Source organism: Lampris incognitus, chromosome 7 (genome assembly GCF_029633865.1).
Source record: "Lampris incognitus isolate fLamInc1 chromosome 7, fLamInc1.hap2, whole genome shotgun sequence".
NCBI classification, from domain to species: domain Eukaryota; kingdom Metazoa; phylum Chordata; class Actinopteri; order Lampriformes; family Lampridae; genus Lampris; species Lampris incognitus.
In genome coordinates, this window is record NC_079217.1 from 47,831,461 (window position 1) to 47,840,627 (window position 9,167).

Sequence of the window (9,167 nt, forward strand, 5' to 3'; positions counted from 1 at the left end):
GCCTCTCTCAGAAGGTAATACCACCATCCTTACTGTGGTTGATCGCTTCTCCAAATTAATTCACTTTATTCCCCTGCCTAAGCTTCCTTCCGCCAAGGAAACGGCAGATGTTACGTTGCACCATGTTTTCCGTCTCCATGGTTTCTCCAGAAACATTGTGTCTGACCGGGGGCCGCAGTTTGTGGCTCAATTTTGGAGGGCATTCTGTGACCTCATCGGCTCCAGCCTCTCATCTGGCCACCATCCCCAGACTAACGGACAAACAGAGATATTAAATCAGGAGTTTGAGACTGGGCTATGGTGTTTGACCTTGCAGAACCCCTCTACGTGGAGTAAGCGTCACATCTGGATTGAATACGCACATAATACGTTACTTTGTTCCTCCTCTGGCCTGTTCCCCTTCCAGTGTGCCTATGGTTACCAACCTCCAGTGTTTCCATCCTTGGAGAAGGAGGTCTGCATCCCCTCTTCGTTGGTCCTGGTTCGTAACTGCTGGCGGACCAAGGCTCGCCGGATCCTGCTCAAGAGCTTGGCGGCATATAAGAAGGCTGCTGACTGGCATCGGACCCCAGCACCGTTCTACCAGAGCAGCCAGAAGGTCTGGCTTTTGACCCGAGACCTTCCTCTGCGCACTGAGTCCCGTAAGTTGGCTCGCTGGTTCATTGGCCCATTTCCCTTATCCAAGGTAGTTAATCCTGTTGCTGTAAGGCTCAAGTTACCCAGGTCCATGAGAGTTCACCCCAAGTTTCACGTCAGCCGAGTCAAGCCAGTCGAGGAAAGCGCTTTGGTCCCTGCCTCCAGACCCCAACCATCCCCCCAGCTCATGGATGGTTGCAAAGTGTACATGGTTAGGAAGTTCCTGGCTGTACGTCATCGAGGGCGTGGCTTTCAGTACCTGGTGGACTGGGATGGCTACGGTCCAGAGGAGAGGTCTTGAGTCCCCGCCAGGTTCATTATGGACCCCGACCTCATCAGGGATTTCCACTGGCAGCATCCTGAAGGGGATGGCCGTAGAGAGGGGGGTACCGTCATAACCCACTCCAGATCCTAGGTCAAGTTTTGTGTTTTTCTTATTTCCCAGTGTTTCCTGTTTTATATTGGTATTAATATTTGTCTCTCGTTTAGGATGTCTCTTCCTGTAAAGTTTCCCTCCTGTGTGATTACTGGTCCCGCCCTAATGTTTTCCACCTGTGTGTCTTTGTCTCACCCATGTGTTGTATTTAAGCCACGTGTTTTCTCCCTCATGTCAGGGGAGTAAGGCCAGGAGTATCGGAGGTGGGTTCAAACTCTTCTACTATGGTGAGAATGGGAGGAGAAATAGGGCTGGTGTAATTCTGAAGGAAGAGTATGTCAAGAGTGTGCTGGAGGTGAAGAGAGTGTCAGACAGAGTGATGAGCATGAAGCTGGAAATCGAAGGTGTATTGATGAATGTTATCAGCGCATATGCCCCGCAAGTTGGGTGTGAGATGGAAGAGAAAGAAAAATTCTGGAGTGAGTTGGATGATGTGGTGGAGAGGGTACCCAAGGAGGAGAGAGTGGTGATTGGAGCGGACTTCAATGGACATGTTGGTGAAGGGAACATAGATGATGAGGAGGTGATGGGTATGTATGGTTTCAAGGAGAGAAATGTGGAAGGACAGATGGTGGTGGATTTTGCGAAAAGGATGGTAATGGCTGTGGTGAATACATATTTCAAGAAGACGGAGGAACACAGGGTGATGTACAAGAGTGGAGGAAAGTGAACACAGGTGGACTATATCTCATGTGGAAGGCGCGATCTAAAAGGGATTGGAGACTACAAGGTGGTGACAGGGGAGAACGTAGCTAGGCAGCATCGGATGGTGGTCTGTAGGATGACTTTGGAGACCAAGAAGAGGAAGCGAGTGAAGGCAGAGCCAAAGATCAAATGGATGAAGTTGAAGAAGGAAGACTGTTGTGTGGAGTTCAGGGAGGAGTTAAGACAGGCACTAGGTAGTAGTGAAGAGTTGCCGGATGGCTGGGCAACCACTGCAGAAATAGTGAGGGAGACAGCTAGGAAGTTGCTTGGTGTGTCATCAGGACAGAGGAAGGAAGACAAGGAGACTTGGTGGTGGAATGAGGAATGCAGCAAATTATACAGAGGAAGAGGTTGGCAAAGAAGAAGTGGGATAGTGAGAGAGATGAAGAAAGTAGACAGAAATATAAGTAGATGCAGTGTAAAGCGAAGAGAGAGGTAGCAAAAGCAAAGGAAAAGGCGCATGGTAAATTGTATGAGAGGTTAGACACTAAGGAAGGAGAAAAGGACTTGTACCGATTGGCTAAACAGAGGGACTGAGATGGGAAGGATGTGCAGCAAGTTAGGGTGATCAAGGATAGAGATGGAAATGTGCTGACAAGCGAGGAGGGTGTGCTGAGAAGGTGGAAGGAGTACTTTGAGGGGCTGATGAATGAAGAAAATGAGAGAGAGAAGGTTGGGTGATGTGGGGATAGTGAATCAGGAAGTGCAGTGGATTAGCAAGGAGGAAGTGAGGGCAGCTATGAAGAGGATGAAGAGTGGAAAGGCAGTTGGTCCTGATGACATTTCTGAGGATGCATGGAGATGTTTAGGAGAGATGGCAGTGGGGTTTTTAACTGGATTGTTTAACACAATCTTAAAAAGTGAGAGTATGCCTGAGGAGTGGACAAGAAGCATACTGGTACCGATTTTTAAGAACAAGCGCGATGTGCAGAACTGTAGCAACTACAGAGGTATAAAGTTTATCAGTCACAGCATGAAGATATGGGAATGAGTAATAGAAGCTAGGTTAAGAGGGGAGGTGATGGTTAGCAAGCAGCAATATGGTTTCATGCCACGAAAGAGAACCACGGATGTGATGTTTGCTTTGAGAATGTTGATTGAGTAGTATAGAGAAGGCCAGAAGGAGTTACATTGTGCTTGTAGATTTAGAGAAAGCATATGACAGGGTGCCGAGAGAGGAGGGGTGGTATTGTTACGAGGAAGTCTGGAGTTGCAGAGAAGTATATAGGAGTGGTGTAGCATATGTATGAGGGAGGTGTGACAATGATGTGCAGTTGGAATGACAGATGGGTTCACGGTGGAGGTGGGATTACATCAAGGATCGATTCTGAGCCCGTTCTTGTTTGCAGTGGTTATGGACAGGTTGATGGTCAAGATCAGGCAGGAGTCTCTGTGGACTACGATGTTTGTGGATGACATTGTGATCTGTAGTGAGAGTAGGGTGCAGGTTGAGGAGAGCCCGGAGAGGTGGAGGTATGCACTGGAGAGAAGCGGAATGATAGTCAGTAGGAGAAAGACGGAAAACCTATGCGTGAATGAGAGGGAAGACAGTGGAATGGTGAGGATGCAAGGAGTAGAGGTGATGAAGGAATATGAGTTTAAGTACTTGATACTCAACTGTCCAAAGTAATGGGGAGTGCAGAAGAGAGGTGAAGAAGGGAGTGCAGGCGGGGTGGAGTGGGCGGAGAAGAGTGTCAGGAGTGATTTGCGACAGACGGGTATCAGCAAGGGTTAAAGGGAAGGTTTACAAGATGGTTGTGAGACCAGCTATGTTATATAGTTTGGAGACAGTGGCACTGACGAAAAGATAGAAGGTGGAGCTGGTGGTGGCAGAGTTGAAGATGCTAAGATTTTCATTGGGAGTGACGAAGAAGGACAGGATTAGGAACGAGTATATTAGAGGTATCGCTCAAGTTGGATTGTTTGGAGACAAAGCAAGAGAGGCAAGATTGAGATGGCTTGGACATGTGTGGAGGAGAGATGCTGGGTATATTGGGAGAAGGATGCTGAATATGGAGCTGCCAGGGTAGAGGAAAAGAGGAAGGCCAAAAAGGAGGTTTGTGGATGTGGTGAGGGAAGACATGCAGGTGGCTGGTGTGACAGAGGAAGATGCAGAAAACGGGACGAAATGGAAACGGATGATCCGCTGTGGCGACCCCTAACGGGAGCAGCCAAAAGTAGTAGTTGAGAGAAAGAAGAGAGGCAGGGAAGAGAACAGAGATGACATGCAGCAATGGGCCTGGGCTGGAATCGAACCCAAGCTGCTGCAGTAAGGACTCGGCCTTATATGTGGCACATGCTGTACCAGGTGAGCAACCGGGGTGCCCCAGATTTCTTATTTTTAGTAGAGAAGCCAGACACATTGGTCAGAAAGAAGAAACAGTCTGTCACATGATCCTTCTGTTCTCGCCACATCGTTGGGGCTGCAAATGGCATTGCCTTCCGAATACCTCTGAGCCAAGCTCTCAGGTTGACTTCACATGTTGCACAACAAATGTGAGGAGCCCAGGGTTTCTCTTGGTCACCAATGTCAAATCCGAAGTAAAGCTCATAAGTGCAGTCATGGTACGTCTTTGAGCCTTATGGGTATACTCACCACAGACGTAACAGAATGTATCGCAGCTGTTGCAACATTGACGAGACATTTCTGTTGTATTAAATCTTTCTTAAGACAATTAAATCCTATTGTTAAGTATACTCACTATGCTATTGCCTGAAGAACATGTGCATCAACATGTGTCCAAACAGCATCTGTAAATGGGAGCAGCTTTTATAGCCTGTCTGCCAGCATCTAACTGACTAAGCATGCCCAGGCATGCCTAAGACAACATTTGCATAGCACCTACACTGCGTGCATGCCCAGGTATGCTTTGACTGACCAAAACAGCTTGCTTTGTGGGCAACAGGGTAGTAGACTTAAAATATGACGGGACGTCACAAAAATTGGTTACATACAAAATTGTATGTGATAGGAAACTTAAGGTGATTTTCGTGATCAGCAGCCCAAAATCTATAAAATACACCCAAAAGTGTTCAGGAAGCAAAATCTTTGTTGTCCTCATGTAAGAACCCTACTCGGGCAAATGCAAATGAATACAAACGATACAGAGCATTAGCAAGAAAGACTGTTAAGGATGGAAACAGAAAAAAGAAATGTTGCAGGACATTTTGTGGGAAACTATATCCGGATAGCCCAGTCATGTAGATATGGTCCAGAATCCATAAAATGTCTGGAAAAGTTGTCAACACATGGATGCCAGCTCTGAATGATGAATGTACTGATGCTGTAAAGTAAAACCAGACACTATGTGTTGAGATTTTTCAGGATGTTCATAATTCAAAGTCACTAGGAGATGAGGGCTTTAGGATAAGGGAAGAAGCCTTGAATGAACAAAAATGGAAATTAAACTATGTATGTCAGGGAAACAGCTCATCATCTACTTCTACTGCTTCTGACTGCTCCCGTTAGAGGTCGCCACAGAGGATCATCCATTTCAATCTCTTTTTGTCCTCTGCATCTTCCGCTGTCACACCAACCACATGCATGTCCATATCCTTTAACCTCCTCTTTGTTCTTCTTCTTTTCCTCTTGCCTGGCAGCTCATTCCTCAGTATCTATCCATTCATTATATATATGAACCACTTATCCTGCTCTCAGGTTCACGGGGATGCTGGAGCCTATTCCAGCAGTCATTGGGCGGCAGGTGGGGAGACACCCTGGATAGGCCGCCAGGCCATCACAGGGCTGACACGCGCATGCGGAGACACACACACACACACACACACACACACACACACACACACACACACACACACACACACACACACACACACACACACACACACACACACACACCTACGGACAAATTAGTATTACTGATTCACCTGATTTACATGTCTTTTAACAAGGATGGACTACCCCGGGGCTCGAACCCACACAGTAAATTTTTACTGTGCAGGACCTTCTTGCTGTGAGGCAACCATGCTAACCACTGCGCCACCGTGCCACCTTCTTCAGTATCCTTCTCCCAAAATACCCAGCATCTATCCTCTACACACAACCAGACCATCTCAATCTCACCTGTCTTGCTTTGTTATCTGGACCAACTGCCTCTCCACTCCATCCTCTTCATAGCTGCCCCGCATGGCACTCCATAAACTAAATTCCTTTTCTGGTAGTCCCGTCACCCTCTGTAGCTTTTATCAATCTGTTATTGAGAGTCTTTCTAAGTTTTTCTTTTATCTGCTGGTTTCACAGCCTCACAGTAAAAGACAGAAAACATCCTGAACAGCATTGTTAAAATCTGGCAAAAAGATCACCGGAGTGAAACAAAGAGATCTGAATTATTTTGCAACCAACAAATCCCACAGAAAGAGGCAAGTTTTTCTTTTCTTTTCTTTTTTTTATTTTGAGACACTTTATTGATCCCCGTAGGGAAATTATGCTCTACATTTTTAACCCATCCCAGCTGTGTAGCTGGGAGCAGTGGGCAGCCACCGTGCAGCATCCGGGACCAACTCCAGTTTGTCTTGCCATGCCTCGGTCAAGGGCACAGACAGGAGTACTCACCCTAACATGCATGTTTTTTTGATGGTTTTGGCTTAATCTGGCCATTTTCTAGCAAGTGAATTTTCTCTGTTGCCACCAGGGCGTCATTATGTTGTACCAGCTTTTAAAACTAACTGTTTTTCTAAATCATTCATACCTGTTGCAACACGATTATTAAATGTTCCAGTGTTTTTTTTTATCAGATTGTTTTATTGTCTTTATCAGGTTTATCTCATTGTTTCTTATTGTGTAATTTCATAGATTTTATTCCAAATTTATTTCCCTTGGGTGTTATTATTTCTTGTTTGTGTTATTTGTTTGATTGCATGTTACTGTGTTTTGTGTTCACAAGCTTCTCTAAACAAATCGCCCGTAATGGGATTAGAAAAGTTGTATGTCCAAACCAACCAACCTAAACTGTCCCTCTAACATACTCATTCTTAATCCTGTTCATCTTCGTCACCCCCAACAAAAATCTTAGCATCTTCAATTCTGCCTTCTCCAGTTCTGCCTCCTGTCTTTTTGTCAGTGCAATAACCTCCAAACCATTCAGTGTAACTGGTCGCACTACCATCTTGAAAACCTTCCCTTTAACTCTTGCTGGTGCCCTTTTGTCACAAATCACTCCTGGCACACTTCCCCACCCACTCCACCCTGCCTGAACTCACTTCTTCACCTCTCTTCCACACTCCCTGTTACTTTGAACAGTTGACCCCAAGTATTTAAACTCATCCACCTTTGTCACCTCTACTCTTGTATCTACACCATTCCACTGTCCTCCCTCTTGTTCATGCATATAAATTCCGTCTTGCTCCAACTAAATTTCATTCCTCTTCTCCTCGTTTCATACCTCCACCTCTCCAGGCTCTCTTCAGCCTACTCCCTACTCTCGCTACAGATCACAGTCATCTGCGAACATCATAGTCCATGAAACTCCTACCTGATCTCATCCTTCAACCTGTCTATCACCATGGCAAACAAGAAGGGGCTCAGAGCCAATCCTTGATGTAATCCCACCTCCACTTTGAACCCATCTGTCATTGCTACTGCACACCTCACCATTGTCACACTTCCCTCATACATACCCTGCACCATTCTTACATACTTCCCTGCCACTACCGACTCCATTATATACCACACCTCTTCTCTTGGCACGCTGTTATATGCTTTCTCTAAATCCACAAAGACAAAATGTAACTCCTTCTGGCCTTCTCTATACTTCTCCATCAACACTCTTAAAGGTACGTCATCTGGACCAACCACCACTCTTCATCCTCTTCATAGCTGCCGTCACGTCTTCCTTACTAATTCACCATACTTCCTGATGCACTATCCCCACTTCATCCTACCTTATCTCTCTCTCTCTCTCTCTCTCTCTCTCTCTCTCTCTCTCTCTCTCTCTCTCTCTCTCTCTCTCTCTCTCTCTCTCTCTCTCTCTCTCATTTTCTTCATTCATCAGCCCCTCAAAGTACTCCTTCCACCTTCTCAGCACACTCTCCTCGCTTGTCAGCATATTTCAATCTCTATCCTTCATCGCCCTAACCTGCTGCGCATACTTCCCAGCTCGATCCCTCTGTCTAGCCACAAGTCTAATACAAGTCTAGTACTCTGTCTAATACAAGTCCTTTTCTCCTTCCTTAGTGTCTAACCTCTCATACACCGTAACCCTTTTCCTTTGCCTTCATTGCCTCTCTCTTCACTTTATATCGCATCTCCTTGTACTTCTGTACTTTCTTCATCTGTGTGACAATCCAACTTCTTTGCCAACCTCTTTTTTTGTATACTTTGCTGTACTTCCTCATTCCACTCTGACTCTCACCTCCACACTCATACCCTTTCTCGTCTCTCGTTGCTTGTTCATGCCTTCCCCCTACCCTTTCCCTTCACCCAACAGTAGCATAGTTTCCACCAGCACCCTGCTGTCCAACAGTACCAGTGGTGGTTGTTGTTAACCTGGGCCTCGACTGATCTGGTATGGAAATCTGATTTTTGATCCACATATTTGATTTGGCATAGGTTTTAGGCCGGATGCCATTCCTGACGCAACCCTCCCCATTTATTTTGGGATGGAAAGTTTGTTGGGATAAAACATAGAGAGGTATGATCGACCAGGATAACTAGAAGTGGGATGTTATCATTGATTGTATCGCAAAGCATCAGAGAGATGGAGCCCCTAAGATCAAGATATTTAGAAGTCTCTGTAACTTGCTTGTCACTTGGATTAAGAGCAGATAAGAAGGGAGTGATAAGTGTTGTGCCACTGTCAGGAGAAGCTAAGTCATTTTGGAATGTTGCAGGTGTCTGTGGAGATAGAAGTAAATAACTAGATTCCAAGAAAGGAAGAAGGAGGGCAGTAATTCTGTGTGATTGATCTTTGAGGGCAATTGCTGGAAAGAGTGTAACTTGATTATGTGAGTTACAGGGTTAGGCCATGTGAGAGAGCCCCTGTCAGATGTTTTTGTTGTCAAGAAAATGGACATGTTGCTGCAGTATGTAATGAGAGTCAGAAGGTGTGGGAGATGTGGGAAGGACAACTACAATTCGGGAAAATTGTGAAGTGGAGAAAGTGCAAGAAAAGTGCCTGCACTGCAAGGGAAATCATTATACAGGGTCAGCACAGTGTACAAAGGCAATTAAGGAAGAGAAAGTGAATAAGAATGCAAAAAAAAAAGGATTGTTGTATGCTGAAGCTGCTAAAAGAATGGAGAGAAACAATGAGCATGATGTGAGACAAGACGTTAAGGCGGACAAGTCAGTCAAAAAACATGCTGAGTTTTGCTTTTGTAAGGACCAGATGGCCTTTTTGACATTGGCAATTAACTGTACTGCTGGAGTAGAAAG